General features: G+C 42.5%; 1 long non-coding RNA gene across 1 annotated transcript in view; it reads right to left on the reverse strand.

Moving 5' to 3' along the window:
• LOC122565102 (uncharacterized) overlaps window positions 1–21,279 on the reverse strand; it is a 40,318-nt gene extending 19,039 nt beyond the window's left edge. The window contains exons 1-2 of the long non-coding RNA XR_015751900.1: window positions 21,168–21,279; window positions 16,588–16,710 (exon numbers count right to left, since the gene is read on the reverse strand). This is a non-coding gene — a long non-coding RNA (uncharacterized LOC122565102). The remainder of the gene's footprint in view (window positions 1–16,587; window positions 16,711–21,167) is intronic.
• Between the last annotated feature and the right edge of the window lie 3,150 nt (window positions 21,280–24,429).

The raw sequence follows: 24,429 nt of genomic DNA on the forward strand, positions 1-24,429 counted from the left end.
GTTCGATTCCAGCCTCAGGCGACTGTCTGTGGGGAGTTTGCACATTCTTCCCGTGTCTGCGTGGGTTTCCTCTGGGTGCTCCAGTTTCCTCCCACAGTCCAAAAATGTGCAGGTCAGGTAAATTGGCCATGCTAAATTGCCCATAGTGTTAGGTGCATCAGTCAGAGGGAAATAGGTCTGGGTGGGTTACTCTTCGGAGGGTCGGTGTGGACTGGTTGGGCCGAAGGGTCTGTTTCCACACTATAGGGAATCTAATCTAATCTAATCTAATCTTGCAAATGGACTTAAATTTATTTTGGATAAATGTGAGGTATTGCATTGGTAAAACAAACAAAGACAAGACTTACACAATGAAACGTAGGTCCTTGGGTAGTGTTGTAAAACAGAGAGCTAGAGGCACATATGCATAATTCTTTGAAGTTTGCATCACACATTGATAGGATGGTTAAGAAAGCACTTAGCATGATTGCCTTTCTTGCTCAGACCATTGAATATAGGAGTTGGGACATTATGTTGAGCTTTTATAAGACATTGGTGAGTCATTTTCTGGAGTACTGTGTCCAGTTCTGGTCTCCCTGGTGTAGGAAAGATATTCTTCTGCTGGAGAGGGTTCAGAAGAGATTTACCAAGATTTTGTCAGGAATGGAGGGTTTGAGTTATCAGGAGAGGCTGGGACTTTTTTCACTGGAGTGTAGGAGATTGAGATGTGGCCATATAGAAGTTTATAAAATAATGAGGGGTTATAGATAATGTGAATGGTAGGTGTCTTTTCCCTTGGATGAGGGATTTCAAGACTAGGAAGCATATTTTTAAAGAGAAAGGAGAAAGATTTAAAAAGACCTGAGGGGCAATTTTCTTTACACAGAGAGTGGTTCATGTGTGGAATGAATTTCCAGAGGAAATGATGGATGCAGGTATAGTCACAACATTTAAATGGCATTTAGATATGTACATGAATAAGAAATGTTTGGAGGGATAGGGGCCAAGCGCAGACAGTGGGACTAGTTTAATTATGGATTATGGTCGGCATCGACTGATTGAACTGAAGGATCTCTTTCTGTCCTGTATGACTCTCTGACTATGACTCCAGAATTTCACCTGTTCACACCTGGGGAGTGACTACGTCTGTAATTTCCAGTAAACAATTGTAATTGGATAGGAAAATCCATATTTAACCCTTTGCAAAGCAGTTTCATGGTCTTACTTTATCACTCATTTGAAAAAGGTAATTCTTTATTATAGGGAAAACATAGTCAAGTTGTAAACTCAAAGCAGGCAGCAACAGTTCCACTGATGAAACTTGTTTCCAGTTCGATGAAGGGTATTAATGACCCACACATAGCATTAATGCAAGTAATCAGCTTATAAACAATCTTAATAAAATATCTCTTTCTAACATTACTTGTAATGGTGGAAATAAAATTGCAATTGGGTCAGCAGCAAAGATGAAGTGGTGTTGTTAAAGGGTATGTTGGACATGCAAGAGTATCACTATTCTGAGCAATTAATCAAGACAATAGTTGGTCAGATAACATCTTAGAGACCAGGTTGCTTTCTTACTATTCACTAAATTACTGACCAGAAACATTTTCTTTAGAAAAAGGAACATTAATGCAGAACAATAAATTGGCCATTAGCCTGGCAACTGGTTGCAACAAAAGCAGAAAATCGGCTGGGTTGAAGAGCACATTAAAAAAAGTTCTGTCTGCTTTTTTTCCTATTGATTGGAATGAAGGAAAATCTCATGCACGCTTTCTGCTAAGTTCTAGCCATTTTATGAAGAGATGACCAACAGGCTCAGTTGGTTGGATGGCTAGACTGAGCTACTGAATGATGCTAACAGCATCCATTCCTGCTATGGTCATGCATAGGAGACATACTTCTTCATCTTCTCCACACTTGTGGAATTGTGCCCTGCCAGCTTGGCTTAGTCAAATTGCGTTTCTCCATGGATACAGCTACCTATGGTCATTTGGGATCATGACTGAGTCAATCAGACCAAAGGTGACACCAAACCAAAGGGGACATTAAGACAGGAGATAAAATGATTATCCAGAAAGGAAAGCTTTAAGCAACACTTTGAAGATGGTGACAAAAAAGGCCCACTCAGTTACTTGATATGGTTTTTTTTAGATTAGATTACTTACAGTGTGGAAACAGGCCCTTCGGCCCAACAAGTCCACACCGACCCGCCGAAGCGTAACCCACCCATACCCCTACATTTACCCCTTACCTAACACTACGGGCAATGGTCTTCCCTATCACACGTTTTGCAGATTAAAATGTATATGTCCACCCAACTAGTCAGGCATCTGTGCTGCAAGGATCTTTAATTCCGAGTTTGGAAAGTCATCATGTGTCTCTTTGTTTTATCTTAGAGGATGCACCAATGCTTCGGTGCGACAGTCTGATGTTCCCTGAAGACCCTAGAGCCAATAACTGCTTCTTTATTATGCCAAACATTTAACTATCATATATTACAAGCTCATTTCTATACTATGAGCACCTACCTGACAATAAAATAACAATCGGCACCATGTGCATCTCTAACTCTGACCATGTATGTTGGCTTTATGCATCACACCTTTAGAAAAAAGGATGTTCTTGGAAAAAACTTAGCGAATTTTGATGGGAAATTGACTACTGTGCTGCTCCTTGATTGCTGCTGCCACTTTTAGAATTTTCTATTGACTTCATTCATCTGCATTTAATTGAGCATTAATGCAGGATGACATAATGTCATATATTTACTGTTTTTGACACCATAGTCATGCTGGAAATCTGGTGTTGCTATGGTGGGAAAGAAGAGAGTTAAACTTGAAAGGTCTGTGATCAATCACAGATTTAAGACACTGATGATGTGCAAAATGTTAGATGCCTAAGTGTTTCCTTGTTAGGTGTTCATTCAAAGCCAACCCTGCCTGATTGGGCCAGACTCCCAAGGCCTACACCAGTGATTTCCACTGACACCTAAGGTGAGCTTCCTGGCGCAGGCGATCATCCAAGGTAAGTGTGAGGGCCATATGGCTGATTGGAATCTTGCCTGAGTGCAGATTCTCACCTGGAAAATAGAGGCATCTCCCCATGGTCCTTTTTGAGTACAACAGCTACCAAGATACTTTGCACATATTGACCAGAGAACCCTCAGATTGATTATTTGCCATTGTTGTATGAGCTGATATTAATGGATGCACTTTATTGGCACAGATTTTTTTTTACTTTCTCCAAGATAATATTCAAACTATAGTTTTCAAAGGTTTTGTTTTATATTACAATGCTCTCATAGTGCTGAATGTCCAGCATGCAGAGCCATATATTTTCAGTGTTATAAACTGTGATTTAGAACCATAGAAATGATACAGTACAGAAGGGGAGGGCGGGAGGGCGGGAGGGCGGGGGGGGGGGGGGGGGGGGGGGGGGTGCATTTAACCCAGCTCATTCATGCCAACCCAAAGACACCCAGATGCCCTTTCTAGTCCCATCTTCCTGTACAATGCCTATTGTCCTGCAGTTTACAATTCAGACACAGGTACTTTTTAAAAATGTTTATGGTCTGTGCCTCCAACTCAGGCAGTGAATTCCAGGTGCCCACCAGCCTCTGTGTAAAAACATTTTTCCTTATGTCCCCTCTAATCATTCTGCTACTTAACTTGAATCGACAACCCCTGAATTTTGAACTCTCTGGTTTTCTAGAACATGGGGTCATATGTCTTTACTGGGAGAAGGAATATATTTGTATATTTGTTTCTGATTTCAAAATATGTTTTTAAAAGCTTGAAAATAGTTTGATAATTAAAATGATTAATCTAATCATTCCATCATTGTTAGTGAGTAATATCAAATGAGCTGGTGAGTTTTGAGAAGATTTGTAGCTCAGGTTGAGGTTCTGGATGTAAGTTTATTCACTGAGCTGGAAGGTTTGTTTTCAGATATTTTGTCACCGTACTAGGTAATATCATCAGTGAGCCTTCGTTGAAGCACTGGTGGCATGATTTGGGATATGAGCTTTTGGGATGGAGAAGAGTTAAGGTACTGTCATTTGAAAAATATTTGGATAGCTACACCCTAGAGTGGCATTGCATTGCTTGATTGATAGTCTCTGACTAACAAGAGCGGAGTGGTGAAGGTTGGACACTGTAATATGCAATCCATTGGAGGATTGGAGAGAGAATAATATAAGCAGAACACATGTAGCAGCACTGCATAATAGCACATTCAAACAAGGATCTGATAGATATAGGAATATGGGAGTATGATTGGTTATTTAGTCTGTTGAGGCTTTCCGACTATTAAATCAAATCATGGTTATTCTGTGACATACATCCATATATTCCTTTGCTACAAATCCTTAATACCTTTGGACAACTAAAAACTGAGTTGGTTTTAAATATTACAATTTTCTAACTTCATTCCTGAAAAGTCTGACTCTAATTTTTCTTTTAGTCCTCGTCTCCCAACCAATGGTAATAGTTACTTTAATTTCTGACAAGTTCAACTCTTTTGGTCCAATCCATCCTTGCGATTTAACCTTTAGAGTCAAGTTGCATAATTTAACTCACCCTTCTCCGGCCTCAAGGAATAGGGTCAAAGACCGGGTGGGGAGGTAGTTAGAAGTTGGCTTGACAATCAGCAATGAAGGGGGAGCTGGAATGCCTGTGACTTTCTCAACTCCACCCTGAGTGAGTCAGCAGCATAGAGCTTAGAGGTGTCTGTTCCAGCCAGAGACAATTGAGACTCCTAGGTAGCCAACTAATGCCCAGCTAAGGGCTTCATCCCACCATTGTTAATATTTCAGGTGAGGAGGCTATCCAGTTAAATAAAACTGTAGCCTCTCTCCAGGCTTGTGGGGTGGGTATGGGGTAAATGGCTCTCCGAATTGGAACATTTGGCGTATGGCACTATCTCCCTTCAATGAAGAAAAGGCCACATGCCCACCACAAAACCCTACCACCTCCCACTCCATATCTCAAGCCTAACCTTGTGATATTGTTCATATCCTTGGCCAGATACCTAAAATATTAATTCTGCTCTTCTCTCCATAGAGGAGACATTGAGGTCTGCAGATGCTGGAGATCAGAGTTGAGAGTGTGTTGCTGGAAAAGCACAGCAGGTCAGGCAACATCCGAGGAGCAGGAGAATCGACATTTCTGGCCGAAGCCCTTCATCAGGAATCCTGATCATTCCTGATGAAGGGCTCTGGCCTGAAACGTTGATTTTCCTGCCCCTCGGATGCTGCCTGACCTGCTGTGCTTTTCCAGTAACACATTCTCAACTCTTCTCTCCATAGATGCTGCCTGACTTGCTGAGTATTTCCCTCATTTTTCTGTTCCTATTGCAGTTTCAGGCAAGGCTAATACATGCAGTACCACAAAATCAACCAAAAGGATTGAGGAGAAAGTGAGGGCTGCAGATGCTGGAGATCAGAGCTGAAAATGTGTTGCTGGAAAAGCGCAGCAGGTCAGGCAGCATCCAGGGAACAGGAGAATCGACGTTTCGGGCATAAGCCCTTCTTCAGGAATGAGGAAAGTGTGTCCAGCAGGCAAAGATAAAAGTCAAAAGGGTTGAACCAAGTTCACCAGTCACAGATCCATTTTATATCGGCATGCTGTATCTGAGGGTATAGTGTAAGACCTAACTTCAGTAAAGTTACAGTTTAAATGTGGCTTGCACCAATCAAGATAAAATGTTGCAAAATGTCTGCTGATGTTGAACTATTCAGAAAATTTTGGGAGCAAATTTATTTGATTTTGCTCATGGGATGTGGATATTACTGGCATGGCCAGTGTTTATTCCCAATCCCAAATTGTCCTTGAACTATGAGGCTTACCTATCCATTCTAAGAGTCCTTAAGAGTTAATCACATTATTATGTGTTTGGTGTTTCTCATAAGCCAGATCCGGTAAGGATGATGTATTACCTGCCCTAAAGAATATTAGTTAACCAGATGGGTTTTTGCAACAATTGATGACAATTTTGTGGTCATCATTACTAAAATTAGCTTTCAATTCCAAATGTAATTGATTGAATTTAAATCCTAGTAGATACTGTTCAACACCTTCCAACATTACTATTACTGGAAAAGTGTGCATTTAAATTCTAAGCGAAAAAGATTTTGTGAAAACATTTCTCTGTGGGTCACTTTCTGAGTGGCAGCCAATGACCAGTGGGGTATCACAGGGACCAGTGCTTGGATCCCAGTATTCACAATATATATGAATGATTTTGATGAGGGAAATAGATGTAACAACTCCAGGTTTGCAGATGACGCAAAGCTGGGTGGGAGGGTGAAGTGTGAAGAGGATGCAGAGGCGCTTCAATGTGATTTAGCCAAATGACATAAGTGAATAAATACATGACAGATGAAGTATAATGTGGATAAATGTGAGGTTATCCATTTTGGTCAAAAAGCAGGAAGACTGGTAATTAGCTGAATAAAGATAGTTTGGGAAAAGGGGCAGCTGCAACAAGACCCGGGTGCCCTTATACACCAGTCATTGAAAGTAAGCATGCAGGTACAGCAGGCGGTGAAGAAAGCAAATGGTAATTGGCCTTCATACTGACAGGATTTGAGTACAGAAGCAGGGATGTCTTGCTGCAATTGTACAGGGGCTTGGTGAGACCACATGGAGTCATAGAGATGTACAGCATGGAAACAGTCCCTTCGGTCCAACCCGTCCATGATATCCCAACCCAATCTATTTCCACCTGCCAGCACCCGGCCCGTATCCCTCCAAACCCTTCCTATTCATATACCCATCCAAATGCCTCTTAAATGTTGCAATTGTACTAGCCTCTACCACTTCCTCTGGCAGCTCTTTCCATACACGTGCCACCCATCTATAGTATTATGTGCACTTTTGGTCTCCTTATCTTTGGTTTCCTTATTCTGGCTATGTAGGTAGTGCAATGTAAGTTTACAGACTGATTCCTGGTATGGCAGGATGTGAAAGGAGTTTGGATTAGTTAGGACTATATTCACTGGAGTTAGTAGAATGACAGGGGATTTCAATAGAAACCAACAAGGTTCTAACAGAATTATAGAGAAGGTAAATGCAGGAAAGGTGTTCCTGATAACTAGGGAGCCCAGAACCAGGGCTCACAATCTAAAGATTCAGGATAATCCATTTAGGACTGAGATAAATGGATATTTCTTAACTGAGAGAGTAGTAACACTTCTGAATTCTCTGCCACAGAAGATACAGTTCTTAGGAATAAAGAGACGAAAGGGTATGGGACAAAAGCGGAACATGGTACAGAGTAGGATGGTCAGCCATGAGCATATTGAATAGCAGACCAAGCTTGAAGGACCAAATGGCCTACTCATGGTTAGCGTTAGAATTACAGTGTTTTCCTATTATTCTATTTTCCTTGTTGCTATATTTACTTCACGCATATTCTTTTCTACGCACTATCACGTTTATTCTTTTAACATAGACAATAGGCGGCACGATGGCTCAGTGGTTAGCATTGCTGCCTCACAGCACCAGGGTCCTAAGTTCAATTCCAGCCTTGGGCAACTGTGTGTGTGGAGTTTGCACATTTGTCCAGTGTCTGCGTGGGTGTGCTCCGGTTTCCTCTCATAGTCCAAAAATGTGCAGGTCAGCTGAATTGGCTATGCTAAGTTGCCTGTAGTGTTAGGTGCATCAGTCAGAGGGAAATGGGTCTGGGTGGGTGGGCTGAAGGGCCTGTTTCCACACTGTAGGGAATCTAATCTAAATCTAAATCTAAAACAATATCCAATTAAAATTGCTGCTTAATTTATCTCTTCCAGCCTTTATTTCTTCATAAAAATGGCATTTTAGTGCTTTAACAACCCTTCTCTCTGTGCTTTCCAGATTGCACTGTGTATCTTGGGGCAAGAATAATTTTACTAAATAACTAACCTGCAGCTGACAGAAAGCTGAGTCCGGTGTGGTTTCTTCCAAAATTTAGTGAGCCAAGGGAAATAAGGGGCCCTTGTTCCCTCCCAAATGTTCTTTTCTGACAGAGGTTATTTCCCCACTGCTCCAGTTTTTGGAATGTACTTGGTATTTCTCTTGAACCCTTTTTATGTTTCCTCTTCTGCTACAAACCTGGTTGCAACTTGTCTGTACAACCAAATCAGTCTTTGATGTTCTTTAATGTACTAACTCAGGAAGGACAGTGGTGAAACAACTTAACACCTAGACGGGATGTGGAGTTTAATTATACCTGGGGCACTTGACTCAGCGATGGGCTTTGGCGTAAACACAAATCTGTAGATTTTCTAGATCTGTTCCACGAGTGTAAATATATATCAAAGGTGGCTGCTTTGATTCTGCACAATGGTCAAAGCACTGAAGATTTGAAAGAGAAAAACTATGAAAAATTGCTTCATGCTTTAGAACACACTTAGCTTAGATAAGTAAATAAGCTTTTTGTGAAGCTGCAATAATTATACTTTTTCACAATATACAGTTACGAGCAACAAATTGTTGAGAGCTGTAATTCCAGCACTAGCTGTAGCCAGCCTTGTTTATACTGTCTGGCATCTATTAGAATTCTGTGCGCTCACAGACATGTGCAGATCTCTCGCCCCAGCTGTTAAAATATAACCATTTTGAGCGTGGGTGGAAGTGCCCACACTGTCTAAACATTTAAATCAATTCAGTAAGTTTAAAAAAATGCGTAGGAGTTGCAAAAAGACCCTTCCTCTCCCCCGCCACCCCCGAGCAGCTCTTAAATTTGGTTTGACACTCCACTGCTTTCATATTACATAGTGTCAAACCCAAACAGTCTGTGACTGCTCGATCTTTAAGTTTCAATTTGCTTTCCTCAATGTTAAAACCAAGTCCTCACTCTGGCCTTAACATCACAGTGAAGTACGAAGCTGTGTAGTATCAAATTGAAATTTGCAGTACAATTTAACTTAACTCTCTGAGTTTTTTGCACCTACTGGTAGCCTTTTGATATTTGCTTCAAGTATGTGCTGTGGTAATTAAAATAGCCTTTCAGGAACCACTGGATTCCAATTGAATTTTTAACAGATTTTGGGTGAAACTAAATAACCCAGTAGGAATGGTGCCCTTATTTAGTAATGCGATGCAATGGGGGAGAATTCTTAATGGGGGAACAAGTCAGATCTACAGAATTGCAGAGAGGCATCAAAATATTTCTGTTCCAAGCTCACTTTTTCAACTGTAATTAAAACAAAATCCTGCCAATTTTGTAAGTCAGAAATAAAATCCAAAAATGCTGGAAATTCTCAGCAGGTCTGGTATAATGTGAAGAGTGAGAAACAGAATTAATGTTTCAAATTGAATATGACACTTCTTTAGAAATGAGATTATTTTGGACTAGAAATACTGTTTCTCCCTCACAGATGTCGACTGGCGGGTCTCTAATATTTCTCTTCTGCTGGACTAATTTACTCAACAACAAATTTAGGAGAGTCTAAAATAAGACAGCTAAGTTTTCACTGAATTAGGTTTCCTGGAATTTCTTTCATTTATAACACAACTATCAAACAAAATCTGACTGTCCAACTATCCCAAGGGTTCAAGTGCTTGAATTGACGATAACCATTTGTTGTGACATGAGATAACATAAATTTCTACACTTAATATGTATAATGTGAGTTGTTCCAAATATTGCAGTAGTATCAGAGTTTCTAAAATCTCTAATTTTCAAGCAAGTCTGGTCATAATTAGTTGCGATTAATGAATAGCCTCGTGTTTATCTGCCAAAGATTAGATTGCTTACGGTGTGGAAACAGGCCCTTTGGCCCAACAAGTCCACACCAACCCGTATACCACCCAGACTCCTACATTTATCCCCTTCACCTAACACTACGGGCAATTTAGCATGGCCAATTCACCTAACCTGCACATTTTTGGACTGTGGGAGGAAACCCACACAGACACGGGGAGAATGTGCAAACTCCACACAGAGAGTTGCCTGAGGCGGGAAATGAACCCGGGTCTCTGGCGCTGTGAGGCAGCAGTGCTAACCACTGTGCCACCGTGCCGCCCATAAAGAAACAGCATACAAGAGTACTTACATGGTAGTAATACTGTAGTGTAAATAATTTAATCATAGAATCCATGCAGTGTCGAAGCAGGCCCTCCAGCCCACACAGACCTTCCGAAGAGCATCCCACCCAGACACCCCCCCCCTTACCCTAACCAATCCATGCAATTCCTATGGCTAATCCATCTAACCTGTACACCCCTGGACACTGTGGGCAATTTAGCATGGCCAATCCACCTAACCTGCACATCTTTGGATTGTGGGAGTAAACTCCACACAGACATCTGCCAGAGGATGGAATGGACACTGGCTCCCTTGCACTGTGACAGAGTTGTCCTAATCGTGCCACCCTATGATCATTTGGGGTTTAGTGTTCTTGCACTTATCCTGATAAGTGTAAGGTGAAAAGCTTGTTAGTCTTTTTAGCAATAGTCAATGTCTACTTTTTCTGTCAACTGTGCTTTAATGTACAGCTCTCTTACTTGTATCTCAGTAAATCACATGATCAAATGCTGATTCAGAATCTGACTGTGAAAAGTCAAGTGCAAACCACTTGAGTTTTTTTTCAACAAAATGTTAGACAGAGGTACAACTTACCCCTCCAGATTGATGTAAAAATTAATTGAATGGTATTACTTTGAAGAAGACCAAGTGAATTTCCTCTGGTGTTTTGGCTGATACTTTTCCTACTTTTCACAAAAACATTGCTATTTGTGGGAACATATTGAGCGTGCTGCTCTCACCAGTGTCCTTATTATCCTTCTTGGCTGACTGCTCCCATTCTCCCAGCTCCTCAGCACCTATCTACACCAATTGTGCACAGCACAACCCAGTAGGATTATACCATTCAGACTGCACTGGAGGACACCTTCAGACTGGTCCAAGCAGTGAAATTGCATCTTCATCCTCAAAGCCTGAGTGACATCATATCTGTGCTCTGCATCTGTCGGGGGTTATGCAATGGTGTATTTAGTTATGGTTGAAGTGTGTAGCCCCTGTCCTCCAGAAAGCAGCTTTTGTTAGACCTTTGAATGGACATTTCGAATTTTAAATTGAATACCGATCTCACACTTGCTCTGTAACATCGTATTCCTCGCTCTGTTCTATTACCCTATGTACTTTTAATGGTACATGATCTGTCTGTACTAGATGCAAAACAAAACTTTTCACTGTACCTAGGTAATGTGATAATGCTAAATCAAACCAAATTAAGCCTCCTGAACTCACAACACATTGCATCATAAAGCACGGAAACAGACCCTTCCATCCAACTCATCCATGCTGACCAGGTTTCCCAAACTAAACTAATCCCATTTGCCTGTGTTTGGCTCATATCCCTTGAACTTTTTCCCCATTCATGTACCTGTCCAAATGTTTTCTAAATGTTGTAACTGTACCTGCATCTACCACCTCCTCAGGCAGTTCATGCCACATACAAAGCCCCCTTTGTGTGAAAAGGTTGCCCCTCAGGTCCCTTTTAAATCTTACTCATCTCACCTTAAAAATATGCCCTCTAGCTTTGCTCCTCCCCCCCCCGGCCCAACTAAAATTCTTTAAGGTCACCCCTCAACCTCCCAGGCTCCAGTGAAAAATGTCCCAGCTTTTCCTTATAACTCAAATCCCCCAGTCCTGGCAACACGAGAGTGTTCCAGGGTGTGGGAGTTGCTGCCAGGGTAGTAGGCACACACTCCAGGGATCAGAGATCACTTGACCATTAACTGGATGGAACTCCTTCCTACTAACGAATTCTGCAGCTTTGTGATGCAGTCTTTTCAGTCCCAGTTGTGGCTGTACCTATGGGAAGCTGGCTATGCTTCTGAATCAGACTGCCTGGGCTGTAGCACTAAATTCGATGAAATGAACCAATGTGGTCTTATCCAGATGACACCGGTCACTGTCTTGAGGTGGGGCAGAGGTGGTGGCAAGCGAACGTCAGATGCTGAGAGGGGTGCATGTGGCTGCTGCCCATGGATCATGCCGAGATGGTGTCTGGCGCTGAGCAACATGGAGGCTGGTCGCAGCCAGCAGTGAGCTGAAGTCGCTAGGTACCCTGTCTGGCCTCCATCTCAGGAATTCTCAACAGCTAGCTTATTTGGCATGTTCAGTAAGCTGTGATATTAACGAGGTGAAATGTGCCATTAAAAAGGCATTTAACAAGCCAGAAGCCCTTTCAGTTACCAACTCTCCATTGCCTAGTGCAAAACTCAACTTGCTGCTTGACAAATATGTAGAAGATGCAACGAGATGCTGTTGATGTCAAGATAGACCTCATTGGACTCCTCATCTGACTCTTGACACAAACTCACAGTAGCCCATGTCACTGAGACCCTTATTAGATTCTGTGCTTCCCACACTTCAAAAATAATCAATGTTTATTAAACAATTTGGGATATCCTGTGATTTTGAAAGGTTCCATATAAATGCAAGTTTTTCTTTTTCTTATCACTACAAACAAAACTGTCTAATTTGACATTTCAGCCCCTGGTCAATTTATCACTGGTTGAATAATTTCCCGTGAGTTAGCATTCAGAACATTCTTTGAATATGGTGAATTCACTCCAGTTTTAACTAAAGCAAAATAACAACAATGATTAATTGACAAGAGTCTTTTCAATAGACTGAATGTAAATTGTAGCTAGCTGATTAATCGATTGGTTATTGCAGATTCAGTTTTTATGTGCTTGGGAATGAGACTATTCTTGGGCAGTATTGGGGAACATAGCACTGTCATCAATCACACAGTACTTGATAAAGGATTCCATTCTATTGTGCTAAGCCAGTCTTATTTCTAATTACATTCGGTGATCATTAATGATGATGCTGCTTAAACAGTATAAGTACTGAAATTAAACCTTTCAAGTGACAAAGGAAAAGGGTACAGCCACTGGAGGCATTTGAATTGTTGAAATGTAATTGCAGTTCAGTCTTGCTGCACAGCATCATAGTTTCAGATACATTTTCAAATATCTATCTTATTTGTTCATCAGATGTGGGCATTGCGAGTGAGGCCAAGATTTATTGGCCATCCCTGAATGAGTCACTTGTTCAGCCATTTCAAAAGGGAATTAGGAGTCAATCATATTGTTGTGGGTCTGGACACCCCCCATGCAGACCAAACAAGCACAATAAATTTCCTTCCCTAAAGACATTAGCAAACCAAATCAGTTTTTAATGACAGCCAATAGTAGTCACATGGTCACCATTGCAGATTTTTATTGAATTCAAATAACACCATCTGCCATGGTAGGATTTGAACATAGCATATTAGTTTAGGTTTCTGGATTATTAGTCCAATGACATTACTAATACACCATGTCAACTTATGTGTCGTACATAGTGAAGGCATTTAATAGGAGTATTATTGCACAAAATCTGTCATAGAGTTACATAAGGAGATAGTAGGATGGATTACCAAAATGCTATGGTCAAAGAGATAAGCTTTCAAAATATTTGAAAGGAGAAGAAACAGACCGGGATTGGAAATCCAAAATATTGGCGCCTCGAGCAGTACAGATAGTGCAGTAGGATGAAGTAAATTCCTGAGATTGGGAGGGACTGTACTATGGAAGGGACTGGAATCAAGAATGACAATTTTAAAAAGAACATTCCTTTGGAAGTAAAAGTGTCTGTAATACTGTAGTCTGCTCACCTTGACAATATTTTTTACAATTATGTTGCAAAACTGTGTAGTAATATCTATGTTCTGCCAATGGTACATGCATCAGTGAGTCACAAAATTTTAGGTTCGAGTTCCACTTAAGGAATGAGTACAAAAATTAAACTGATGCTTGAGTGCAGTCGTGCAATGCCGAGAGACCCATCCTTCAGCTGAGATGCTAAACCAAGGCTCTTTCTGTTTGCTCATGTCGATATAAAAGATCTCATGACACTATTTTGACCAAGGGAAGGTACTGGCCAATACCTGTCCCTCAAACATATCACATCACAAGACCTTATCAAAGACACAATGGCACTCCCTCAGTATTACAACGTCAGGTATTTAATTTCATGATCACGGTTATGGCTAAAGCCATGGAATTGGGCTTAAGCCACTGAGCCAATTTCCTACTCTCTAACATAGGGAATGCAAGATTAATTATAGGATCCTCTCCCATTGCTCCAGGCTAAGATAAGGTAATACAGCACAGAATAGGGATGTAAGAATGTTTGGCTGGTAAGGATGGCTCAGTATGCCTACATTTCCAATTCCCTCTACTGCCCAGGACAAGGGCAGCAGATGCATGGGAACACCCCTTCTGCAAATTCGTGATTTCCTGAATTTCAGAACTGTCTGAAGCTGAATACTTAGAGTCAGAGAGATGTACAGCACAGAAACAGACCCTTTGGTCCTATTCATCCATGCCAACCAGATATCCTAACCTAATCTCGTCCCATTTGCCAGCACTTGGCCCATATCCCTCTAAACCCTTCCTGGTCATAGAGTCATAGAGATGTACAGCATGGAAACAGACCCTTCGGTCCAACCCATCCATGCCGACCAGATATCCCAACCCAATCTAGTCCCACCTGCCAGCGCCCAGCCCATATACCTCCAAACCCTTTCAATTCATATACCCATCCAAATGCCTCTTAAATGTTGCAATTGTACCAGCCTCCACCACATCCTCTGGCAGCTCATTCCATACACGTACCACCCTCTGCATGAAAAAGTTGCCCCTTAGGTCTCTTTTATATCTTTCCCCTCTCACCCTAAACCTATGCCCTCTAGTTCTGGACTCCCCAGCCCCAGGGAAAAGACTTTGCCTATTTATCCTATCCATGCCCCTCATAATTTTGTAAACCTCTATAAGGTTACCCCTCAGCCCCCAATGCTCCAGTGAAAACAGCCCCAGCCTGTTCAGCCTTTCCCTGTAGCTCAGATCTTCCAACCCTGGCAACATCCTTGTAAATCTTTTCTGAACCCTTTCAAGTTTCACAACATCTTTCCGATAGGAAGGAGACCAGAATTGCACGCAATATTCCAACAGTGGCCTAACCAATGTCCTGTACAGCCGCAACATGACCTCCCAACTTCTCTACTCAATACTCTGACCAATAAAAGAAAGCATACCAAATGCTTTCTTCACTATCCTATCAACCTGCGATTCCACTTTCAAGGAGCTATGAACCTGCACTCCAAGGTCTCTTTGTTCAGCAACACTCCCTAGGACCTTACCATTAAGTGTATAAGTCCTGCTAAGATTTGCTTTCCCAAAATGCCGCACCTCACATTTATCTAAATTAAACACCATCTGCCACTTCTCAGCCCATTGGCCCATCTGGTCCAGATCCTGTTGTAATCTGAGGTAACCCTCTTCGCTGTCCACTACACCTCCAATTTTGGTGTTATCTGCAAACTTACTAATTGTACCTCTTATGCTCGCATCCAAATCATTTATGTAAATGACAAAAAGTAGAGGGCCCAGTGCCGATTCTTGTGGCACTCCACTGGTCACAGGCCTCCAGTCTGGAAAACAACCCTCCACCACCACCCTCTGTTTTCTACCTTTGAGCCAGTTCTGTATCCAAATGACTAGTTCTCCCTGTATTCCATGAGATCTAATCTTGCTAACCAGCTCCCATGGGGAACCTTGTCGAACGCCTTACTGAAGTCCATATAGATCACATCTACTGCTCTGCCCTCATCAATCCTCTTTGTTACTTCTTCAAAAAACTCAATCAAGTTTGTGAGACATGATTTCTCACGCACAAAGCCATGTTGACTATCCCTAATCAGTCTTTGCCTTTCCAAATGCATGTACATCCTGTCCCTCAGGATTCCCTCCAACAACTTTCCCACCACCGAGGTCAGGCTCATTGGTCTATAGTTATCTGGCTTGTCTTTACCACCCTTCTTAAACAGTGGCACCACGTTTGCCAACCTCCAGTCTTCCGGCACCTCACCTGTGACTATCGATGACACAAATATCTCAGCAAGAGTCCCAGCAATCACTTATCTAGCTTCCCACAGAGTTCTCGGGTACACCCGATCAGGTCCTGGGGATTTATCCACCTTTAACCGTTTCAAGACATCCAGCACTTCCTCCTCTGTAATCTGGACATTTTGCAAGATGTCACCATCTATTTCATGTACACATCCAGATGCCTTTTAAATGCTGTAATTGTCTCAGCCTCCACTACTTCCTCTGGCAGCTCATTCCATATATGCACGACCCTCTGTGTGAAAAAGTTGCCCCTTAGGTCCCTTTTAAATTTTTCCCCTCTCGTCCTAAACCTATGCCCCGTAGTTCTGGACCTTCCCACTCCAGGGAAAATACCTTGTCTATTTACTCTAATCATGCCCTTGATGATTTTATAAACCTCTATAAGGTCACCCCTCAGCCTCTGATGCTCCAGGGAAAACAGCTCCAGCCTATTAAGCTTCTCCCTGAGCTCAAACCCTCCAACCCTGGCAACATCCTTTTAAATCTTTTCGGAACCGTTTCAAGTTTCACAACATCCTTTTGATAGGACCTCCAAAGTCATGCGATATACTGCCATCACCTTACTAGTTTTTGTGTCCATTTTCAAAAGTATGGCTTCAAAATTTGTCATATCCTCCTGCCTGCGCATTAGATACTCAGATCAAAGATCTCCCACCTGTCAGTGGATAGATGCATGTAGGACGAATGCAGATGAGAAAGGCCAACACCATCTTTTCTGCATCATTTCTGGTCAGGGGCTGGCTTTTGGGTCTCGGTGCTCAAATGTTGTCAAAGGTGGCTGCAAGACATCAGGAAAAGAGGCGAGTGTCAGCCTTTGTAACATCAGAACAAGTTCTGCTCTCTTCAGTTTTAAGTTGACCTATATCTGGCACCGTTTCTCTCCCAACCGAGCAAACAGGTTGTCCGCGTCCTCCAGGTCTTAACCTCTGGCTGAGATCAGAAACTCATGAGGAGCAAAATACTACAGATGCTGGAATTCTGATACAAGCACAGAGTGTACTGGAGAAACTCAGCAGCATCTGTGAAGAGAGAAACAGAGTTAACGTTTCAAGTCCAGTATGACTTTTCTGTTATGCCATTGAAAACAAGTTAACTGAGGAATTGGTTCTTGTGTGGAACGAAGTTCCAGTGGAAGTGTGGATGTAGATACTGCTGTAATGTTTAAAAGACATTTAGATAATACATGAATAGCAAATGTTTGAGCCATGCGCAGGCAGGTGGGACTAGTTTAGTTTGGAATTCTGACCAGCATGGACCGGTTGGACCAATGGCTCTGTTTCTGTGCTGTATAACTGTGACTCTAAGAATAATATAATTAATCTGAACAAAAGCCATGTGTTATAATGAGCAATTGCTCACAGCGATCATAAACCTGTTACTTAATTCCCTGTTCCTTTGTGCATCTGGCATCACAGGTGCCTGGAAGACTGCAGCTGACAGAACTGTTGGCTCTGATGGCAGGGTGGGAATGTGAGTGTGGGAGGGGGCAATAGAGGCTTGTACCATCAGGGGTCGGGGGGGGGGGATGCTGTCCTTAAAAGTGGAACTGCAAATTAAAGGGGTGGTGACAACCAATGCATGAGCAAATGCATCAAATGGTAGAAGCTGCTGTGATCAATATAGACTTACAAAGTGAACTGACAGATATCAACGCTCCTATATGTTGATATGAGCTGAGGGGTGAGATAAACAGAGCCCATTTGAATGAAGGTAACACTTGTGCTTTTCCCAACTTGTCTCCCAGTAATGCCATTTTGTTTTGGTATACTTGTGGTGGACTTACCATGGCAACCCCACTCAAGTGGCAATTATAACCATCATGAGAGACTTGCTTTTCAAATCAAGCTTGAAACTATTTTATCCCATTTCCCCATACAAAAACAGCTTCCAGGGAATAGTCACTGGATGATAATCAGGACCCAAGCACTCTTTCCACACAACTCTCCCCCCTCCCCCGACACTATCCTAAAGGAGCTGAAGTCAGTTTTCCACGGACTGCTGCACAGAGGTCAGCATCAATCAAGGATGAAAACTGAGACCATCCTGAACTGAAGGTAAAATAGAGAAGTTGTGTGGGCAGGAGAAGCAAAAGCCACATCAATTGGCTCTCTTGTTACATCAACTATATATCCTTCAAAAAAATGCTCAGGGGAGATGCATTATCAGCTGCTGATTCCCTGTTGCACCTTAACAATATTGCCAGATGTTACAGCTCACAGTGAGCTCAGACAGTTCTCAGTTACACCACTAGGTGGAGCATCTCACCACAGGATGCAAGGTATAGTTATGTTTTAACCAACTATTTAGAGATATTATTGCACACTTCTGGACCAGGTGGGACTTGAATCCTGGATCAGAGATAGGACACCACCACAGGAACAACTTAAGGAAAAAAGATACTTGCAGTCCTGAAGATAGGTTACATCTGATGAAGAAGCAGCGCTCCAAAAGCTAGTGCTTCCAAATAAATCTGTTGGACTACAACCTGGTGTTGTGTGATTTTTAACTTTGTACACCACAGTCCAACACCGGCATCTCCAAATTGTGATCTGAACCTTGACTGCTCCACCTCCTGATGTGGCCTGGCTTGCTGTGTTCTTCCAGCCTCCTGCTTGTCTACCTTGGATTCTAGCATCTGCAGTTTTTTATTTGCCTCTTGCATCACATCAGCAGGCTGGAGGCTGGTTGTACATTCTTCTGATGGGAGGTAATCTGTCATTTTAACTGGAAATCCTAAAAGTGATAAAGGAGAAGATAAAGGAAATGAGACTGGACTGTCTTCAATGTGGATCTATGTTAACTCTCCAGAATCTGCAATTGAACCCTGGAAGCTGTTAAATTATGCTGACTAGGTGGTTCCTAGGGTTAGTCCGAGAGAACTCATCACAGTTAGAATAGAGATGTGACTCAGTTCATCTTCCTAAATCGTTAGCTATCAATTGGGGCCTCTGTCCCAACCCTGATCCTTATCAAGAGACTCTGAGCTGCGATGTGAACATACATTCAATTTTGTATCAAATACTTAAGTATCTGTACCTAGGTATCTTGTACCTAAGTTGGCGCCATAAGTGGTGACATTGCAAACTTTTCACTGCACTCATTTGAGTGTATGTGACAAAAAAAGCTAAATTCAAATTCAACATATATCTGCCCATCCTGGATTTGAGATGGGTGCAGGTAGCTAGATTGTTTGTTTGGCAAGCAGCCACATCCACAGCTCTGTGTAGCTCCTTGTCAGGGCAGGCCTGACTCGCCTATCGTTACTGATCAGCTCGGCTCTAGTGGGTTTCTCACGGGCCTTACACCAGACATTCCAAAGGCACTCACTCTCCACAGAATTCGGTTGTGACAGGAGACTCTCAGGAGGAATGTGCCAGGGATGTCCTCTGTGAAGAGGTCAGCTATAGCTGCTGAGTCATGGGAGACCCAGGCTTGTGACTGACCCAACTGGAGAAAGCTCATACTGGAAGGCACTGGACAGATGTTGGGCATGTTCCGAGGTGAAGTCAGACAGAGTGAGAAATCTCCAAACTAGCCGCATGTCCAACTCTTCAAGCATCACCTGACCCACACACCTGCAAATCTCGCTTTGCAGTTAACAACCATTTCAAAACCCACCAAAACGCACGGGAAGCACCACTGCTCCAAGTAGGAGTCATATCAGACTTGAAACGTTAACTCTGCTTCTCTCTCCAGAGATGCTGCCAGACCTGCTGAGTTTCACCAGCACTTTCTTCTCTGGTTCCTGAATGCAAGTGGATAATCCTTGAACCCTAGGGATTGCAAGAAGATGTGTCAGATTTATGTTCATTGAACACAAATGAGGGAAATGTGGCCCCTACAATTATAACCTTTAAAATGCACCTGGATAAGTATATGAATAGGAAGGGTTTAGAGGGATATGGGCCAAGGGCTGGCAAATGGGACTACATTAATTTTGGATATCTGGCCAACATAGATCAGTTTGACTCAAGGGTCTGTTTCCATGCTATGACTTGATGATTTATGACTCCTCATTCGACTGAGGCATTCAATGATCAATGGAAAGGGCCACAGAACACCAGTAAGGCCTATGCCTATGCTGCTACTGACAGTAAGTTCCCTGCTCAGGACAAAGAAACTGAGGGGTATTGTTGTCTCGATCACGATGCCTCGAAGCATCATGAAGTGTATCTTGACGATGTCCTTTGTGTGGCCGAGCTTGGTGAGTCCACCTTCAATATGATCAGCCAGGATTTCTGTGTATGGCCATCTCAATAGTAAGTGAAAACACACCGTTCCCTCAAGATCAGTTGGACCAAATGTTGGTGCCTGAAAGCTGACCAATGACTTGAAGAGAGACCCAATGGAGAAAATTACCTGGGAACATATAACAATATCAACATGCTAATACTACAGTGGAAACAGAATAACTCACCAATGAGTAAATGCACCAATTTGTGTTTGCACCATTATTACAAAAGCTTCAAAACGTTTTCTCAATGTTTACCTTACTATCTGTGGGGATGTTTATCAGATAATGCAATGCCTTTGCAAACTGATGCTGACCTAAATAAATATTCATTTTCAGTGGTACAGAAATAGTAGATTACAAACTACCTAAGTTTAAAACCACTTATTTACATGCTCGATAGAATATTTTCTGATGCCTGCAAAGCTTTCTAATTTTGTGTGGTGCAGTTCGGAAAATTCTCACCCTTGGGTTGGAAAGTTGATTTTTTGTAGCTCCACCATGGGTCCGTCGGTCTAACCTGGCCGGATATTTCAGTGCAATACTCAGGAAGTACTGTGTAGTTGGAGATGCTGCCTTTTGAATGACACATTAAACTGTAAGACTCCACAGCCTGTTCAAATGGGGGAAGACCTCCATTATGCAGTTTGGCAAAGAGCTCCATCATGCTCTGGTTAGTTGAAGGAAGACCAGGATGGTCTGTCCTGGAGCTCTGACCAAAAATTTTATCCTCAACTAATCCTGGCAGGACCGATTATCTCTAGAGTGTGGTGCTGGAAAAGCACAGCAGGTCAGGCAGCATTCGAGGAACAGGAGAATCGATGTTTCGGGCAAAAGCCCTTCTATCAGGAATTAATAAGCAGGACTGATTACCTCCTTTTAGTAACCCCTTTTAGAAACCTGTCGAAAAGGTACAGGGTTCCTAAGGACAGAAGTGCTTTATAAATAAACATGGTGTTCTGTTTCCTGTACAAGAGTAGCAACACATTAAATACACTGGTTACCCCGCTGAAGGTTCCTTCTGGGAGGAAGGGAAAGGTGCAGACTTTGTTAGCTTGCATCAAAATGTTCCGTTAGGAGGATACAGTTGGACCTTTTGTCTCCTCTTCTGCTGAAGTTTCCAACTCTCACGGGAAAATTATGTTCTTCATAGTTTGCTCATTGTTCACGGGCAAATCTAAACTTGGAATCAGCAAGCCCATACGCCCATTCAAAGCTTTAGGCTAAAGCTGAGTCACCTTCCCCTACCAATCATGCAGACTCTAGGACGACAGAAAAGCAACCAGAAGTCAATTTATTCGGCCTTAAACTAGTTCAACACTTGGAAATGAACGTACGGCTGGTACCGGAGCACTATTTTGAGGTATATAAATCAGACCAGTTTGTATAATTCGCAGGTTTTACCAGTTTTTCCTTCAGCTTGGTTGAAATATCGCTGTGAGCAGTGCTTTAGCACATTCTGGTGTCATCAGGCGTCATATAAATGCAAATGTTATTAGCCCGGTTAACACATGATAGTTTGAATGGACTAAATACCCTCCCACGTTACAGTTTGTGGCGCATTTGCCCAACTCTATTCCGTGCAAACCAATTTCACATTCGCACCCACTCCTTCTGAACTGCAGGGGTCACTGCTGCCTCGCTATAAGTGTCGGTGTGATCCATGCAACAGAGGAACTGTGTAACAAAGTGAAACGTGAGCAGGGTGAACATTTCCACAGACATTATTCCCCAACTTACTGGAAGTCATTCGTCTTCCTGCTTCGGAAAGAGAAGTAAATAGAACCATTTTGAAAAGGGTGAACTGTACATTTCCAGTGCAATGCATTTGCTGCAGAGCTATAGGATTGTTGTCCATTTAATAAAGTGGCTTACGTGGGTGTGGAGTCAGGGACAAGAGTGAGAGTCAGAGGCTTGCAGACATGTGTATTTGTACAGAACTACATAACCCAATGGTGCAGCATGCATTAGATTCCCAGATAAAAAAAAACAGTAATTTAATGGGAATTCTACCAACTAGATAATCCTCAGCGTTTCACAGGAAATATACCATGTTACTCATTTCGGGACAAAAACAATTTGAATTTTTTGAGAACATGATTGTCACATTTTCAGCTCATAAATATGTATTTTCAATCATATACTTGACAACATTAAAAGAGAATGAAGCCTTGAATATTAGAAATGGACTGTAATATTTTGGCTGGACTATCCTTGAATTAATTGGAAGGGATAGATATTTGATCGAAACGCACAACTTAATTCCGATAGCACTGACGCTTCTTCTCTGGCAGTCCAACTCTGTGCTGAGCCTAAAGACGCTGCACTCCTACTGACATTGACCTATATTTCTATTTGCGTCGCTGGTTCCTCTCATCTCTCTCGTCACTTGGTGTTCACGCCGCACAGAGGAGAAGCAGAACTGGTTCGACCAGTTCTGAATGTGCCAGTGCAGTCAGAGCAGCGTATTCACACGGTCAGAGTCGAAAAAGGAGGCGCTGGAAAAAAACATAGATGCGTGAAACGTCGACTCTCCAGCTCCTCGGATGCTGCTCGGCCTGCTGTGCTTTTCTAGCGCCACCCTTTTGGACTCTGACTGGCCAGCATCTGCAGTCCTCACTTTCTCCAATTGACATGGCCAGTCTCAGGCCTTGCGTCTATTTCTCTGTATTAAAAGTCAGTGTTGTGGATTCACCCCAACCCAGCAGGTACTCCTAAAGCACTACCCAGAAGGAAAAAAAATAAAACTGGTGACTGAAACATTATGGTCAGACTTACATACGTTAAAGAGGATGTTCATTTCCAATATTAATGTTTATTTAATAAGTCTTTCCCTCTGGATGATACCGTGTGGAAGCAAGCCATTTGGCCCTGCAGATCCTCTGAAGGGCATCCCACACAAACCCACCTCCTTACCCCATCACTCTGATTTCCCATGACTAATCCACGTAGCCTGCACATCCCTGGACCTTCCTGATGAAGGGCTTTTTGCCCGAAATGTTGATTTTCCTGCTCCTCAGATGCTGCCTGACCTGCTGTGCTTTTCCAGCACCACTCTGATCTTGACTCTAATCTCCAGCATCTGGAGTACCCATGTCTGCCTAACCCATTCGACCTGCACATCCTTGGATTCTGGGAGGGAACCCACGCAGACACGGGGAGAACATGCAAACTCCATGCAGCCAGTTACCGAGATCGGAATCAAAACCAGATCCTTGGTACTGTGAGGCAGCAGTGATAACCACTGAGCTACCGTGCCACTCAGTAAACAGTATATCGGTACACAAAATATCAGTAAATATTTAGAGGATACCTTTATGACTTCCAGTAGATTTTTAAAACTACTCCCATATTTTAAGTAGAAGCTGATGTGCTGCTCTGTTGTGGATTGCAGCTGTAGGTCACCTGAAATGTGCCCAAATTATATTGTTTCCCTGTTAACCTACAGTCATCTTTCTGAAAACTGAGGGCCACTCAGGTGACAGGAAGGAGCCTCTGATACCATTCAAAGACTTTCAGAGAATATGTGTCTCCTGGCTAACACTTACCCCTCAACCAGCATCATAGAAAACAGCTTATCTGGTCAGTTATGTCACCTGTTGTCCTTGAAACCAAAATTTATATTGGTGTTGAACTTTTGGGTTTTTTTTGCCTCAACATAACATCTTAAAAATATCTCATGGGAAGGTTGTTGGTGAGTTTTCACAGCAAGGGTGACTTTGCAATTGAGTTTGATCACAGCTTCATGTGATGTCCACATGCATTCTGGTCCTAGCAGTGTCTCCCGGCAACGTCGAAGGGTGACTGTCTGCTAACCTTCCGCAGGCCAAAGCCAGCTCGAGAAAACTAATCCCTTACAGAGCGCTCTTACAGAGCCACACGAATGGGTCACATAGGGATCTGAGTGGTGTGGACTTTGGTAAAATTTGTGGCAGGATTGGATGCAAAGTCCAGCAAGGCCTAGCTTGATGCCAGCAGCATCTCTCTGCATACTTGATGCTTTTCACAAGTGGTATGGTTGAGTTTCTCACAAGGCCCGGGTGAGTTGCCAATGAAGGATGATTGTTGCTTTTTTAAATATTTTGCTAATGGCCCAAATCTCCTTATTAAACTTCATCTATCTTGCCAAATGTGCCAAACCAGTTGGACATTGAGAAACGTCAGCACGGAGACCAGAGTGAGTAACCTAGCGGATTCAGCTAACTGGTTGCTCTGAAGGACCTCTGTGCTGTGTACAACCAAACAGCATCTCAGGGCATGATCCAT

The sequence above is a fragment of the Chiloscyllium plagiosum genome, unplaced genomic scaffold, assembly GCF_037043375.1.
Source record: "Chiloscyllium plagiosum isolate Xiang-an unplaced genomic scaffold, Cpla_swu_hap1 HiC_scaffold_28, whole genome shotgun sequence".
NCBI lineage: Eukaryota > Metazoa > Chordata > Chondrichthyes > Orectolobiformes > Hemiscylliidae > Chiloscyllium > Chiloscyllium plagiosum.